The sequence below is a fragment of the Mus pahari genome, chromosome 2, assembly GCF_900095145.1.
Source record: "Mus pahari chromosome 2, PAHARI_EIJ_v1.1, whole genome shotgun sequence".
NCBI lineage: Eukaryota > Metazoa > Chordata > Mammalia > Rodentia > Muridae > Mus > Mus pahari.
In genome coordinates, this window is record NC_034591.1 from 153,041,227 (window position 1) to 153,058,979 (window position 17,753).

The window sequence follows — 17,753 nt, forward strand, 5'->3', positions numbered from 1 at the left end:
GAGAAGCCCGGGCCTTCTGATGACCAACTCCTAAGAAGGTATCCCATCTTTTCGATTTTCTTTTAAATATTCAACTTATAGATGGGGCATAGAGCCGACCAGACCAGGATGCCCTCAGAACTTCTAGGATAGAATTTAAAACTCCATCATTTATCCAGCTTCAGCAGTGGAAGAGACAAGGACAAGAATATAGAAAAGGAATCTGAGAGCAGAAGATTATTCAAAGGGAGAAGAAGTAGTATGTAATCCGAGGTTAAAAATAATCTCGCATCCAGAGAACCACAGAGACAGATAGTCTATGTTTAAGAATTGATGCAAAAAAACCTAGATGCATATATGTGATAACAAGGATTGGTTACTATAGAAAATGTGGACTGGGGTATGTGGGCAATAGACTTTTATTTCTAACAGTTTTGGATGTCAGAAAGTCCAAGAATTTGGTTCATGGCTAGATACCTCCCCTTGATACACACACAGATATTTTCTTGCTAGATCTTTATCCAGTGGAGTGAGAAATCATGTCTGATGTCTCTTCTTAAGAGGGCACAAATCCCATCTTGACCTAATTATCTCCATTCCAGTTACAATCACACTGAGGATTAGACCTTAACATATAAATTATGGTGAGAAATGAACAGTGTATGGCACACTGTATGAGCCTAGGTAATAAATAGTCAGAACTAGGATGCAAGTCCTGGGGAAAATTGGTACATGAGTCAAGTGTCATGGTAACAAATGTACTGATTTAATATGGAGATGAAACTTTGTAAATATGTCCACTGGTCCTGGCTGTTCTCACTGTATGGGGCAAGTATTAGCCTACAGTTGAGACTAAGGAGTTAGGTTTCTAACTTGTAATTCAATCATGCATTGTAAGGGAAGTCAAACAAACTTTAGAGATAATGGGGCAGGGGTGAGAGAGTCAGGTAGTCATGATGCTTAGTGGGAGGGTGGGTCCAGGAATCAGGAGCAGCCTTGGAAAAATGTCTCTAAGGATAGCTCAGTGTCTACCCCACACTGATCCTCTCTGACTCTGTCCCTTTCCTCTCCCATCAACTGACATCTTCCCTGTCATGTAACTGTGTGGAAGCATCTCCACATTGCCCCAGGAAAGGGTTATCTCACTTAGTCAATGGAAACAAAAGGAATTGTAGAAAACTTAACTTTGTGTGTGTGTGTGTGTGGGGGGGGTGCTCATAAGTAATGAGAGTAGGATCCTTGGCAAACTTGCCATTGATCCATTGCCAGAAGGAAGAGGAGTCTAGATGCTGACACCTCTGGAGGACACCGGGAGCCACCAGAGCCAAATTTGAGGCTATTCTGTGTTTTGTAACCCATAGCAGTATCGATTGTTTCCTACTGCCTTCTATGGGAGCCAGAGATAATTGTAACAAGACAAGGCTTGGGGCGTGTAGAAGGGGTTTCCTGGTAGTTCTAAACGTGGGGGTGGGGCAGAGAACTACAACCCCTGAGTGTCAGGCTCCCTTCTGCAGCCTGCCTCTTGCATGCTGCACTCTGGCCATGTTGATGCGCCATAATGCAAACCCTTTCCTCCATCCTAATATTAGTAAACACCAAAGAGAAGTCACACCAGCTGCCTCCCGGTTGCTCTCATTTCTTAATGAGTAGGGTAATTTACAAGATGGGTTCCGTGTACTCAGAGGCTTAAATAAGGCAGGTTTATTTATATCTTTAGATAGTTTCTCGGTACCCTGTGTTCTGAGGACTGTCATGCAAAGCTCAAGAGGGTGCGTTCGCCGTGGAGAGACGCTTCTGCTTCCCAAGTTTAAATGAAGTCCTTGACATCATAAAGCATTACGGGTACATTACCATTGTCACGTGATGTACTGTTCACACAGAGGTCTGTTTCTTTTAGCATTGCCTTATTCAAAATTAAGTTAAACATTTTTTTATTGTGCTTTAATATTTCTCGGATGTGGACAGATCAATATTTCCAGATTGTGCACACACCCTACCTAAGGGCGTTGAATCCTATTTGCTTTGAAAGGAATAGCACTTAAGGACTGTCAGTCAAGTCAGTTGTAAAAAACATAGAATTTAAAAAAAATTTATTCTGCCTCCTCCTCACATCTAAATATAGCTAACTGGTTGGAAAGTCTATGAAAGACAGCTAAGCTGCACTTAAAAATGTTGCAGTTACAATTGATCAATGTGAAGAAAGGGCTCCAGGTTTTTTTTTTTTTCATCTATGTATGTAAACTAGGTCATCTTTATTAGATTGAAAGTTAAACAAGATTATGAGCAAAGAACACAAGTTAGGAAATGGCCCATGTTCTTAAATCTGCTTATATATCAAAATTGAAATAGAATATTTTAGTTCTAAAAACCTCATACCCTGGTTGGTATGTTATAGTTTCTAATCTCAGTTTGGTCACTACTTAGCTGAATTCTCTCTCTCTCTCTCTCTCTCTCTCTCTCTCTCTCTCTCTCTGTCTGTCTGTCTGTCTGTCTGTCTGTCTCTGTGTGTGTGTGTGTGTGCATGTGTGTGTGCATGTGTGTGTGTGTGTGTGTGTGTCCTTGTACGTGTGTAATGGAATTACCTGTAGTCCAGGATGACCTTAAACTCTTTGCCTTCTGCCCTCACCTACTGGATGTTCCAACATGGCCAGTTTAAAACAAACGAATACTACCCCCCCCCACACACACAACTCCAAGTCCCTATTGTCCTAATCTCTTTCTTTCTAAAGCCTGAGTCCTTTGTCATGCTACAGTTTAAAACCAGAATATTGGAATTATTTGGAGTCTATGCCTAGAATTCAGTGGCAAAGTGCCTGACTGGCATGTTCAGGTCATGATTTCTAGCCCTCGCACCACTAAACCAAAGAATTAATGACATACCTTTGTACTTGTTTGGTGCACTCTTGAGAAGCCAGAGTTAATATCAACACAGCTTGATACAGGGAAAAAAATCCTCCAGTAACGGTGAAACTGACTTGCCTAATTAAAATCTGTTTACTGTTTCAGAAAGTAAATAAAAGCAAACTCATTCCTCATATAGCTCATCTACTAATAACCTAACAACTGTTTATCTAGCGACTACTTGCTTTGAGCTCATCCTTGTGTGTATATATTTGATCTTCTCCATGTCTGAGCTTTCATTTAACCATCACATAATTTATATTTACAAAGTGATATCTGGATTCTTCTGGTGCACTGCAGCCAGGAGCGCTAATAAAGGAGTCATACTGTGCCCTGATACTCATGGCTTTCTTTGTATCACCATGTACAGACTTTGTATCATCAGATGGAACAATGGACTGTACCATTAAATTAGCACAATTTTGCAGCATTGCCTGGCAGAAGCTCACGCTTAATCCAAGAGGTTATTCAACCCTATCCAATATGATTACTCTATAAATATTTGCCCAAGCTCAGCACCCGCCATTAGATCACTAATCACACACACAGGTTTGCTATCATGAAGACCCTGAGTGTCAGCAATTTGAGAAACAAAGCTAATTAGTTTTGATTTAGGGATGGGAAGAGTTAGGAAGTGGAGTGCAAATCCAGTCCCATAGCACAGTGGCTATTTAGAGCACATGTGAATGGGAAAATTTATTATTGTTTGTACAGGAGTTTGAGGAGGAATGGAGAGACTGTTGGGTGAGAGATGCAGGCATGTGGTGTGTCTGTCAGTGACTGTAATTAACAAAGACGGGAGCAGGGTGGATGATGGGTAGAAATACTACTTTAATGGAGCCACTTGAAATAACCCCACGCATAAGCAAATAGCAAGTCCTCTGTTTTATTTTCTTCTCTTTCGTGTGTGTGTGTGTGTGTGTGTGTGTGTGTGTGTGTGTGTGTGTCTGTGAGTGTGTGTTTATGTTTATTTGAAAGAGGTTCTCAGGTAGCCTGGGCTGTCCTTGAACTCACTTTGCAGCCAAGGTTGAGCTTGAACTTCTTTTCTTTCTGGCCTTGCCTGCCACGTGTTGGAATGCTATGCACACACCACCATACCAAGCACCTGTTTTCTCTTCCTAACCAGATCATTGTCCCTAAATTCTGACCCTAAGGAATTCTGAGGACAGCATTAGCATTGACCCAGTAGTATTGATTTGGGAGGAAGGTAACGAAGGAGACCATTACCATTACCCAGACACTGTTACCAGTCTTCCGGGACACTCGAGTTTGTCTGTTTTAGTCAAACATCTGAATCTTTTACAAACTCTCTGTCTTTGTCAGGGTTCGTATTCCTGCACAAAACATCAAGACCAAGAAGCGAGTTGGGGAGGAAAGGACTTATTCAGCTTACAATTTCACATCGCTATTTATCACCAAAGGAATCAGGACAGGAACTCACACAGGACAGGAACTTGGAGGCAGGAGCTGATGCAGAGGCCATGGAGGGGTGCTGCTTATTGGATTACTTCCCCTGGCTTGCTCAGTTTACTTTCTTATAGAACCCAAGACAACCAGCCCAGGGATGGTACACCCACGAGGAGCCCTCCTTCCTTGATCAATAATCGAGAAAATGCCTTACAGCTGGATCTCATGGAGGCATTTCCTCAAGGGAGGATCCTTTCTCTGTGATAACTACAGCTTGTGTTAAGCTGACACACAAAACCAGCCAGTACATTGTCTTATATCCCAATCCCACCCTATCCCCTACCTCCTGGGGAAAACAACAACAAAATGCCTTCACTTCGTGACTGTGATTGTTGATATTCACTGTCAAGTTGATGGGGTCTACAGTCAGCATGGGACAAGGCTCTGGGCCTTCAGGGAAGCAGTACCTGGATTTCATAGATGAGGCCAATGGAGGGGGATGCCTCCACTCCATGGGCATGGGAAGGAGAGAACTGTTCAAGCATCCGTGTTCATCTGGCTCCATGCTGAAGATGCAGTATGATGCTCTCGTCTCAGGCTCCTGACGCCAGGCTGCTTCCTTGCCATGATGCCTTGTACCTCCTTGCCATGATGTACTTCACACTTGTAGCCAAACACAGTGTTTTCCTTACATGGCCTTTGCAGAGGCATTTGATCACTGCAGTGGGGGAAAGCAGTTAATAGAATAACATACAACTCTTTAAACGGCACCGATTATCCTTGTTCTAGCTTTTGAGAGGCAATGCCTGTCTATGGAATGCTGGCTAGTCTGACTCAGTAAGGGGTAAAAATGAATATCTATTGAACCCCAAATTGTGCCAAACATTGTATTATTGCCCCTTTAATTACGCTTTCATTTAATTCAATACTGACAACGCCATTGATAAGGCCTTTTAGGTCCACCTCTAATGAAAGATGCAGTGAATAACCTGAAAGGCTTCGGTAGTTAAGTGGACGTGTTGTCAAGTGCACTTGCTGCCCTCGCAGAGGACTTGGGCTTCATTCCCAGCAGACACATGGTGGCTCACAGTTGTCTGCAACTCCCATCCCAGACAATCTGATGCCTTCTTGTGGCCTCTGTAGGCACTGCACACACATGGTGCACATACGTAGATGTAGCCAAAATGTTCACATACATAAAATATGTCTAAAAAACTAAACTGACTTCAGTTAGGTCAGTTTACCCAACTTCCTTAAGAGCTATGTTTCTGCTGTCATCTTTGAAACCTTCGATCACTGTTTCTTTTCTCTGGATCACTCTTCTCTTCTGGGAAATAAGAGGAGATGACAGGAAAGATCTTCTGAGTATTTTGGTTATATAATTGTATGCATGCATGCATATGTGTATGTATGCATATATGTAGGTAGGTAGGCAGGCAGGCAGGTAAATAGGTATGTAGGTATTATGTATAATTTCTCCCCTTCTAGGAATTAAATCTATGGCCTTACACATATTATATGGGTCAGGATTCTCAATGGACTCTGCTTTAGAAACTATTAGATTAGACAATCTGAATAGTTCATCTACATTTTTAGGCTATGATTCTTGGCTGTCTGACAAACACACAAACACACACACACACACACACACACACACACACACACACACACACTTACTAGCGCAAATAAATTTAATAGAGGGGATGGAAGATCTGTGGTGGTATCTCAGTGGTAAAGTGCCTGTCTGACATATGCTAGGCCTAGCTCCACAACTCACATTTTGCTTCCACTGTTCTCTGTAGGGCTGGTTTGGTAGACATCATTTCTTTAGCCTGTTTATATCATGGGACACTTTATGGCAGATAGTTTTGTTGGGTCAAACAGTTTGGGCTGGCATCTGTAGTCTGATAGAACTTGAAGTTCAAAGCTCTTCTGGCATCCTAGGTTTCCACTGTGAAGTCGGCTGCTACTCTGATGGAGTTGCCTTTACCTTGTGAGTTGTGGGTTTTTTCTTTCTTTCTTTTCTTTTTGTGTTTTTTTTTCTTGCATTTTGCATTCCCTTTCTTTGTTCTGTGTATTTGCTATTCTAGCACTGATGTGAGGTGCTTCTTTTCCAGACCTATTTGGTATCCTCTGTGAGTTACATCTGTATGGGGTTGCAATCTGAGCTGTATGATCTAGTCTATGCCATTGATCTGAGATTATTATTTTCATGCATGTCTATAATTTATCATTTGGTCTTTTTCTACAAGATCCTGAACATTCTTTTCATGTATTTTATTTTTGTTTAATTTTCTTTGACTGAGCAGTCTAATCCTCTACTTTGTCTTGAAGTACTGATAGTCTGTCTTCTGCATGACCCAGAGGAAGAATTTTGACCAAGTTTCCAATTTAGTTATTGATTTTTTTCCAATCCCATCTTCATTTCAGCTTAAGTTTTCTTCAATATTTGTATATATTTATTGAATTCACTCTTCCAATTCTGAGGGTCTTCCTTACTTCACTGAGTGGCTTACTTGTTTGTGTTTTCTTGGACTTTAATCTGGAGTTTATTTCTGTTCTCTTTAAGTTTGTGAAGGGTTTTGTGACCTCTTTAAACTCCTTCAATTTTGATCACTTTAATAGTCGTAATTTGAAATTCTGAGTTCTGAGTTATACCTAGGTAATTATCATTGCAGAACGTTTCTATAGTCCTGGTGGTCTTTGGGCAGTTGCAGATTGCCTTTTATATTGTTTGATGAGCTCTGGGCAACTGGATTTACTTAATTGCCTGTGTGCCTGAGAGCTTCTTGCCCACGTATGCTGTCTGGGGGTCTCATTCTGCCTTTTCTGACCATTTAGGGTTGTTTTGAGGTCTGTAAGGAGAAGTGTGTAACTCATAGTCTTTCAGATAGTTGCTCCTGAGCATTGGTTGGAGAGGCTGGGTCATTCCGGTGTAATGGCAATGGTCTTATTACAGGGGTCCTGGGTAGTAGTGAGTTTTCCTGGGTAAAGCTCAACAAAGGTTCCAGTTCTCAGCTCGGTCTCCGTGTGACAGGGTGGTGGTAGTAAAGGCAAGGGACCAAGCAGAGTCACTAAGAGAGCACACAAATGTCTATTGTGCTTCTCTTTCTAGTGGTTGCATAACACTACATAGTTATTTAATCTCTGTTCTTCAGTTCCTTAGTCTATGAGTAGAGGATTGTACTTGTCCCTAAATGTTATTTTGAGGCTCAAAATATCACAAGACAAAACCTGGGAGGATAGAATGGATGTGTTTAAAATTTTTTAAAGGCACTTGGGGAATGAAAATTATTTAAACCTATGTTCCTAAATGAGCCATCTTTGTCAGTGCATAAAAGAAAAATGACATTTAATTTACATAAAATATATGTCCCGTCCTATGAATGTTTGTAATTTGGTGTTGTACTCTTGGGTTTATAACACACTAGAAATATGAGTATTTGCTGCATGAAAAACATTTTTAATTGAGTATAAATGTATAGTTGCATAAAAAAAAAACTTTCCTGGATGATTGCAAAGGTTTTGAATGACAGAAGTCAAACCAGGAGTTCTCAATTTGGGGTGAATTATTCTCTGCTTACCACAAAAACTCTTAATACTATTTAATAATCTCAGTGCCTGTCATCCTTCTCTAGCACAGAGGCCCTTCCTTGGTTATTCTTGAAAATCTGTACTGTTGCTACGATGTTTCTTTTTCTAGAAAGAAACAGGCTTTCATTTCCAAGGCTGTCAAATGAGGGCTTCCCTAGCACACACAGATTCCCTCCATTACTGCACATCAAGAGCTCATGCCTGTAGCTTGAAAATAGAAATCTTTGGTGTAAGCGTTTGCCTGTTTGACAGCTCTGTTCTAAATTTTGAAACTTGTGGTACTGTAAAGTGCCTGTCTGACAATGGTGTACCAGAACTTAGTTGCGCAAAATAATTACTGTTCAGGGTTCCTTAGCTGAAGTCAATAACTCCCTGCAAAACACAACATAATGCACAGATCTAAAGTTACTAAATCAAAACTGAGAAAAAGGAAAAATTTTAAAGAAGTTTGGCAGAGGAAAAACAGGTCTGTATGAGATTTACCAAGTGATTTCTTTTTACCCGTGGATAGTTCTAATTTAAGAGGAACGTTCTGGTAGAAAAGATGGTCATTTCTGTTAGTAAATTCTGGTATTTGTAGACAGTAATCTTATTGCTGTCAAAGAAACAGGTTATTACATGGTCAGTAAAAGCTGTGTACTTCCTGTTTTCTGAATTTGTAATATTTTGTAAATTCAAATATTTGAGAGTCACCAGTACATTGCTGAAGGACATAATTAAATTATCACATGTTTTACATATACATATTGCATTAATCAGGGTTCTGTAGAGTCATAGAACTTATGAAATGAATATCTATCTATTCATCATCTATTCATCTATCTATCTATCTATCTATCTATCTATCTATCTATCTATCTATCTATTTATCATATATAAAGAGAAATTATTGGAATGACTTACAGTCTTTAGTCCAACAAAACCAATATGGGCAGCTGTGAGTAGATAGTCCATGAATCTAGTAGTTGCTCAGTCCGACAAGGCCGAATATTTCAGCTGGGCTTCTGAATAAGCTGGAATCTGGAGAGCTGGGCTTCAACTGTTGTGCTGGCAAAGTGAGTGCAAGCAGATGAACAAACTACCCCCTCCTTCTTTCATTGTCCTTATGTAGACTTCCAGCAGAATGTATGTTCCAGATTAAAAATATGCCTCAGGATCTGGGTTTAAGGTGTATGTTGATCTGGAACAAAAGTTTGAATCATCTCACATCAAGATCTGGAGCAAAAGCCTATGATTTTCCAGCCTCAAGGGCAGGATTAAAGACGTGCGGTCTTCTTGCTTCAAAATCTCCATCACAGGTGTTCCCTTAATTTCTAGATTGTAGTTCATTCCAGATATAGTCAAGTTGACAAATGAGAATAGCCAATAACCATCACAATACACACACACACACACACACACACACACACACACACACACAATGTTTATAACTAATGTTTATAACACGTGTAACTAAAACTTATACATTTATAAATAGAGACCTAATCTTACTTACTTCAGTTTTACCTTTGGTGCCTGGAAATTCTGGATGCGTCCCCTCGATCCTTAGTACATTACAAACATCAGGCGAACAGCAGGCCTTAGAAAAGTCTCTATTGATCCTGTAAATGGTAGTTCTGTCTTGATGTTGCCAGAGAATGGTGTTGCTTGCTGACTTGAATAAGAAGAGTGATCTGCAGAACCCTCTGTTATGACCCTTTAGCATGTTCTCTTCTGAAAACAGCTATTGGGTCTTTTCACATACTCCTGTATGACTGACTTGCTGCATTTACTTCTTCATTTTCGATCCAAGGTCAAGGTGACGTGAGCCTTGGCTGATATGCAACTGTTACGCTCATAGCTCACTGTTAACTTCTGTAAAGGCCACAAACTCTTAAAAGCTACTATTTGTGGTGTAGCTTGCTCCGATATTAAGTGTTTGAATCACCAAGTGTGACAAATGCACATACCCGTCTTCACTATTCTGGAAAGTTTAGTACACTTTGCCATGGGTCAGAATACTTGTGTCCTGAAAATCTGTGTTGAAACTCAGTTCCCACAGTAGTGGTATTAAGAAGCTAAGGCTTTGGGAAGCGATTAAATCAGAGTGGAGATGGTGTCTTTGTAAAGGATGTGGGAGATGGCTGCCCTGTGACTGATCGAGGCTCTGTCTTACAAACAGTGCCCAGCCCACATTGGCACCAGCTCTGCTTCTCACCAGGGCCTCGGACTTGTCAGTCTCCATAACCATAAAGCTCCTTCTAACTCCACACACCTAAGGTGTTTTATCATAAGGAAAGACAGACACGTTCTTTGTTCTCAGCCATTTGCCACCCCCTTTCTTGTAAAAACAGCCACTCTCTCATGTCTATTATTGTAAATTAGGTTTCTTTCTTTAAAAAAAAAAAAAAACTTTCATGAAAATGAAGCCATATGCTTTTGTGTTTGGCCTTCTTTTGTTTAGCATAATAATGAGTTTGACTCGTGCCATCATATGATCAGTAGCTTATTGCTTTTTCTTAGGATATAGTCAGTAGAATGCAGTATGAGTATACCATAATTAGCTTTTTCCATTCCTCTGCTCATGGATTGTTCTTGGATTTCTGTCTTTGTGGCCATTCTTACTTCTCAGGTTAATATCTAGGAACAGTCTTGCTGGGATATGAATTTGTTTATATTTATGAGAAACTTTGAGACAGTTTTCCCAGAGGCGTGGGACTCAGTAAGATGTTCAATATTCTCTGCCATGCTGTGTTTAATTATGACAGTCTTTGCACTTTCCCCCTGTTTAATGCATGTAAAGTTTCTCTGAGAAAACTGTTCCTCTCAAGCAACTGGCCATAACAAGCAGGAAAGGAACAGGTTAAAACAGGTGTGCACGCTAGAGAATGACCATTCCTCTACACGCTTTATCTGCCACAATAACACACACATACACACACACACACACACACACACACACACACACACACACACACACACACACAAGCACACACACTGTTTCTCATAGTCTTGTCTAATGAGACCAGACCAGACCAGACAGAATCACTTAGAATATTTTTAAATTCTGGAGAAGACTGAGAATGGACTTGCTCTACATCTTGGAACAAAACACCCTACTTAGTGTTCTGCAGGGAGATACAGGTAGTTTTACAGTCTTAAAGCAAGATCAACAATCTTAGCTTTGTGCCCTCAGACTACCGCAGGTGGTGAGGCAGCCTGTTAGCACTCACATTGATGTCGTGCAGGTCTATCTCTTTGGAGGCACCTGTAGAAATGTTTGGGAGCATAGATCAAGTGATGCATTTTGATTTTCATATATCTGGTGACTAACGACATGAAATGCTTTTTAATACACATTTTAGCCGGGCACACCTTTTCCTTTGTGACGCGTCTGTTCAAATGTTTTGCCAACTTTCTGTTTAAGTGGTATGCTTTTGTTTATTAATAATAATTGTCATAGGCATTATTTTGTTTATTAATAATATTGTCATAGGCATTATTTTGTTTATTAATAATAATTGTCATAGGCATTATTTTGTTTATTAATAATAATTGTCATAGGCATTATTTTGTTTATTAATAATAATTGTCATAGGCATTATTTTGTTTATTAATAATAATTGTCATAGGCATTATTTTGTTTATTAATAATAATTGTCATAGGCATTATTTTGTTTATTAATAATAATTGTCATAGGCATTGTTTTGCATGCACTTTCTCTGTCAAATGTATGGAATGTGTTTCCCGTGGCTGCTCACACGATGTCTTCTGATGAGTGCACTGTAAGGTCTATGATCACTATTTATGACATCTTGCAGTTTTAGGTATAAAGAAAGCTTTTGGAGTCCTGTGTGTAGCACCTTTGCCTGTACAACATTATGAAGTCAATCTGTGGGTTTTAAAAGAAGTTTATAAGTATTATGATACATTTGTGTTTAATTTCTCTGCGTGGTGTGAGCTATTTGTTTCTCATATGGCTATCCCGTGCATACCATTTCTCCCACTTTGTCCAGCCTTCTCCTTTCTCCATTAAATTGTGTCAGTGTGGGGCATTTGTTGAAAATCAATTATCCAAATACTTGTGGTTCAATGTCTGGACTCTGATCTGTTCCTTTGATCCTTTACCCATCCTCATGCTCTTCCATGTTCTCTTAACTGGCTTCAGTTTGTTCTGCCCTGTCCCTGGTGAACGCTTTCTCCTTTTTGTGGGTCTTAGAAGCCAGACTGAATATCAGTGTTCATACATTAAACAGGAACAAAAACAACAACAACAACAACAAAAATAACAAACAAACAAATCACCAGCCTTTATATGGCTGTTGGCAAGATTACGCACTCTATACACATTTTAAAGTATATTGCAGGCTGGGAGCATGGCTCAGTGGTAGAACATCTCCCTAACACGCACAGCACAGGGCCCTGGGTTTGATCCCCAGTACTGCCAAATAAGTGCATTCTATTTCTGTAGCATCATTTGCACATTTAGGATGTTGCTTGCACTCATCTCACACTTCACTTCCCTGCCCTGAAGCTTAAAGACATGTTTTCATGCTTGCTTATTCAAATCTCCAAGTGGACCTTCTTAGTTAATGGGGCGGAAGCTGGTGAGAATCCTGCTGACTTAAAAAAATAAAAACAGAGCAAAAATCCAAGGCATCTGAAAGGTGTTTGATACCTGTTCTTCCCCACCCCCCACCCCCCACCCCACCCCCGCAAATTGCAGGAGGCCCTGGTTAGCACCATTGGGAAGCCTTTTTTTCTGTTCCCCTGTGGTGTTCAAAAGGTCGGAAGTACCAGACATCTAATGCTTTGTCTTTCCAGATGTTTCTGGTGCCATCTTTCCTGCTGGGGCTTTCTTTTTTTGTTACAGCAGCTATGCTTTACAGAATGATCCTGTTCTATCCACCCCCAAATCAGTAATGCTTTAAACTGTTTTTCTATTTACCACGGGACTATTTGTCTTAAAGTTTGGAGGGAGTTTCTCTGAGAGATTTTTTCCCCCCCTTAGGGTTAAAATGGTGATAAGGAGAAAGGTTAAAAACTGGAATCCTTCTTTTGACTCAAACTAAGACAGGTTAAACAATAATCCTTATCCTTTTTAGTCATTGAAAGCACACCAGGGATGCACACCAGGGATGCAAGAGGAAGGGGGAAGCTGTGCTGGCACCACAAAGCTGGAGTATAAACCCCCCTTAGCTTTATAAACTTCATCATCAAACCAAGTATCTTGCATTCACTAAAGTATTTGCTGAATTAAATCAATTACAAGCAAATGCTCTCGTATTACACTAAAGACAGCAACAGAGCTATAGCCTTTCTGCTATACGCACACGTAAAATCACATTTACCAGATGGCCAATAATTATTAGGGCATTACAACAGAAACCCTTCATGTATTGATTTACTAGCTGACAGTTTGGACAAAGTTCAATGAGATCATTAGATGTCTGAGATGGTCTTTGTAAAAGTGTGCCCTTGTTTTTCCACTGGCTTTCTGAAGATAAGAGTCAAGAATTCTTCTGCACCTTTCTTTGTAATCTTGTCTTCAGGGGCTGAGGCAGGAACGGTCACAAGTTTGTGCCCAGTCTAGTGTGTACAGCGCGTTCCGGACAGGGCTAAGTAACAAAATCCTCTCTAAAACTACAAACCAAACCAAACCAAAGAGGCACACAGCCAAAAATCTGAAGATTAAGAGGTTCATCTGAAGAAGGAGGAGGAGAAGGGGGAGGAGGAGGAGGAGGAGGAGGAGGAAAACGGAGAAATAAAAAAAGAAGAATCATGTAAAAGAAAGGAAGAAAGAGAAAGAAAGAAGGAAGGAAGGGAGGAAGGAAAGAAGGAAAGAAAGAAAGGTAGGAAGGAAGGAAGAAAGAAAGAAAAGAAAGAAAGAAAGAAAGAAAGAAAGAAAGAAAGAAAGAAAGAAAGAAAGAAAGAAAGAAAGACAGACTGATAGGTTCCCAGAGCAATGTGGGGCACAGGTGAAAGCTGGTAAAGTTCCCGAGTAAAATGTTGAAGATGGGAACGTATCAACTTTAGAGCCCTCAGAGCTGGAGCTTGGCCATTACAGTGGGGCTGTGTGCAATAGCTTTGATGTTGCTCTAACGACCCTGCCTCCTTGCAACACTTTCCTAAGTTACTGTGAAACAAGTTAATTGCCTAACAGACTCATAATTTCTCGGGTTTCACTTTGCACCCTGAAGGTATTCACAGCAATAGAGCCCCTCCCCCGAGATTTACATTTCCTTAAAACATTTTCTTTTTTAGGTTTTTCCAAATTCAACACTAAGGTCTTTTTGTTTCCAGCGACATAAAAGTTAGCAACCCCTTCCTTGCTTTCCTTCTTCCGGAGCNGGAACAGAACTTGCCAAGATCCTTAGCGGAGAAAGACCCTCACCAGCCTCAGAGCAGTTTTCTTCAGAGTAGGTGGTGGCTGCAGTGGCCGCGGGCGATTCAGGGGTGGGGTTTGGCAAACTCCGGAGGCGGGGCTTGGCGCGCTCAGGAGGCGGGGTAATTAATAGAAAAAATAGCCAGAAAGAGGGCGGTGCCAGCGAGGGTCCTGTTGGTGAAAAGTCCCAGAGGTGCACAGCCTCGGCAGGACGACTTGCAGCGCTTCTCTTCCTGGATTCAGGTGCGTGCTGCGAGCGGCCACGGTGCTGCTCCCAGGCTAGGAGTGGGTGGTGGGTGCAAGGGGCCTGTGGGGTGGCAGGTGTAAGGCTAGAGAGTGGCTGTGCCTGTTTGAAAAGCCTTTTTTCCCTTTAGCTGATTAAATGCCCTCCCTTCACCCCTTTTTTGGGGGGCCTGCTCTAAGAGAGAATTGTGCTTTTCTGTTCCTGCATTAAATTTTCCTTTCTCAAACTCCAAGAAGAAACTTGGGAGCACGTGTCTTTTCATGTTTAAGAGATGGTTGTCTTATTTCTTATTTTCAAGCCCAAGTAGCATTCCCTTTGAAAGGGTCTCTTGATCTTGAGGGGAGGAAAAAAAAAATTACATGCAAGTTGTAGCGAGATGAGAAGTCACTGCGCTTTCAGCAACTTCTGTCCTTTCCAGAGAGTAAAACCCTACAGTGTCCCCGTGACTTGGACATGCAGGCCTTTCAACTTGTTGAAAAGTTGTTTGCTTTTCTAGATTCTCCTTTGGTAGGCAAGGGAAATCTCTACAAGTCTTTACACTAGTCCTTTTGATATCATATGACTTACAGACTTAGCGGAGCAGCAGAGCGTGCTCTCGTGCGACTGTAGCCAGATGACCAACAAGCTGAGGGCTCAGTCCTTGGGCGGCTCCTCCCTCCCCTGTGTCCACCGTAGTCTGGCTGCACAGAGGCTGTAGGGAAGGTGCCTGGGAATCTGATCATGTGTGTATTTCTTTTTTTCCTCGGTTGCAGCCCTCTTTTCTGTCCTCCCAACAAATGTGTTTGCTGCTTTTGGTCCGTTCAAAATTGAAGAGTCATGGCCTTGTGGCTGTGTGCCCAGATTTTCCAAGTTTCACAATACCAATGCAGATAGGGCAAACAATTTTGAGAAGAAAAGAACTTTGCTTTTCTTGGCTGAGGGCCCATGAGGAGAAAGAGGAGTGTTTCTCAACTGGAGATAGCACCGGGGCAGAATATGGCAACGGGAGTTACAGGACAAGCTTCCAGTTACAGCACCCTACAATTCCTAGAATGGAGAGTACAGTTCAGGAACTATACAGGTCAGCGATGACAGGGCTCCAGAGACTGGCGGGGTCTCCAGTCTCCACTGTACCACCTGGCCTTATTCATACCCTACTCAAGCTTTCTTCCTTAAAAGTAGAGGAAAATGGTTTCTGTGTCGGAGTCTTTCATCCCAAGCTGTTTCCAGCCAACCGGTGGGCATCCCTTTGCTCTCTCCTGACAGGCATCCTGGGTATGTGAAGAGACCCTTGTGTGGTGGTGACTGTCTAGGGCTTAGAGAGTGGACTAGCAGCCAGGAGACACCCAGCTGCAAACACTTTGGACAGCAGAGCCCCACTGTTTTAGGATCTCAGGAGAAAGGTTTAGCCATCGCTATCCTGAGACTTGACACTTGGCTGTTTTTGTTATCTTCAGCTTCTTGCTGTGATGAGGCCATAGCAAACTGTAGGTAGTACCCTCTACTGCTGCATCTTCTACAGGCTTCAAGTTCTGGTTCTCTTAGGGTTGAGGGTAGGAGGCTCCTCAGCCTTGGCAGTGTTGATGTTCTAGCTCCTGGGCTTGGAGTAGGGAGTCTCCACATTGATCAACTCTGGAGTTTCTGAGTTCAGGATCTGAGTTTCTGCCTTTGGCTCTTATTGTCATTGTCACCTCTATTTTATGTCATTTCTGCCCCAGTTGCCCCTAGCACCCCTCCTCTGTTCTTCCATGGCTTTTGTCCTGCTGCCTTGGAACTCGGTGGTCTCCCTTGGCTTATCAGGCAGGCCGCTGTGCTAGTGATGAACAGCATATGAAGTCAAGAAACTGGGTGTGATGATGTAGGCTTGTAAGCCTAGCCCCTTGAGAGGCTGGGGTAGGTGTGTAGTGAGTTTGAGGCTAGTCTGGGCTACATTGTAAGACTCTGCCTCAAAAGACCACACATGCACACACAATATATAGACAATAAAAGGTTCTCAAGGGAAGCCCTTTGATGCTACTGTACCAGGAAACAGTGTAGAAGGTACCTCTATATTGGCTTACAAAGTAATCCAGAAAGAGTAGGTTGGCATTCATAAACGAAGGGAAGGGCTGTGTTTTCTCACCCACCGTGGCACAGCCACGGTGATTAGCTGCATTTGCACCAATCACAGCAGTCCACCACATGCAAAGAGAGAACTGTTCAGCAGCTAAGCCCCCACTGGGTTCCCCTCTCATTTGTGGAAAAGGTTTTGAGGTTTCCAGAATTCGCCCAGCTGGTAATGACTAAGCGTCTGGTATAGCCATGGCTGGGTCAAGGCCTTCAGGGGCCAGACGTGTGCATTGGAAGCAAGCAGCTGTGGTACTGGGTTGCTTACTTGAGGTGTCCATAAGGTACCCAAGTGCTGGCATGACAGTGTTCCATCTGGGTGATTGACGGATGGTCTTGTGCATCCGTCACGTGTTGCAGGCAGCCTGGGAAGTCTACAGCTGCCAATAGGGATTCAGATCACCCTGTCCACCAACACAGTTGCTAACACACTCAGAGGGAGTGCTTACAGTAGGGACTTACTAAAATTAATAATGACGTTAATAGTCTTTATCAGTGTTTCAATATGCTTGACACCTTAAAATCCCTCAAGGGAGAGGAGGGTCAGTCACTTGTCTTACAGGGAGGTCTGGTAGAACAAGCCTTTTGAGAACCCCTTATCTGATTAGAACTCTGCTACAGCAGGAGCACCTTTATCCAGCACTCACCCAGCACTAGCGATTATTAAAGTCCTTCATAGTCACTTAGTGCATAAAAAAAATCCTCTGAGGTAGGACTGTCCAGTATCATTTTTGAGGGTGTGGTGGTGCGCACTGTAAGCTGAACTTCAGAGGTTGAGGCAGGAGGATCAGGAGTACAGGGCCCACAGGGGCTCCATAGGAAAACTTGTTTTACAGGTATGGCAGCTCAGTTAATTTGTACCTAGTAAGTGGTCTGTTGAAATCTGCCTGGACTCCAGGCTGCTTCTAGAGTCTGTGTGAACTCAGGATCCCTGTTCTTTCAGGGCACAGCCAACTCCACCCCATGGGACTGGGCGAGATGCCAGTCAAGATAAGGATTGTGGAAGGGATGGATGATTACAGGAAAATTCATCCTTGTAATTATGTGTCCCATATAATTTATGATCAAATACCCTGATTCTCCGATTCTTCTTCTTCTTCTTCTTCTTCTTCTTCTTCTTCTTCTTCTTCTTCTTCTTCTTCTTCTTCTTCTTCTTCTTCTTCTTCTTCTTCTTCTTC

The 17,753-nt window shown here is 42.0% G+C and overlaps 1 protein-coding gene across 1 annotated transcript in view; it reads left to right on the top strand.

Annotated features, from left to right (window-relative positions):
* The first annotated feature begins 14,406 nt into the window (after window positions 1-14,406).
* Mgst1 (microsomal glutathione S-transferase 1) overlaps window positions 14,407-17,753 on the top strand; it is a 16,444-nt gene continuing 13,097 nt past the window's right edge. Inside the window, exon 1 of the mRNA XM_029535076.1 lies at window positions 14,407-14,489. The gene's annotated coding sequence lies outside the window, so the exon portion shown is untranslated. The remainder of the gene's footprint in view (window positions 14,490-17,753) is intronic.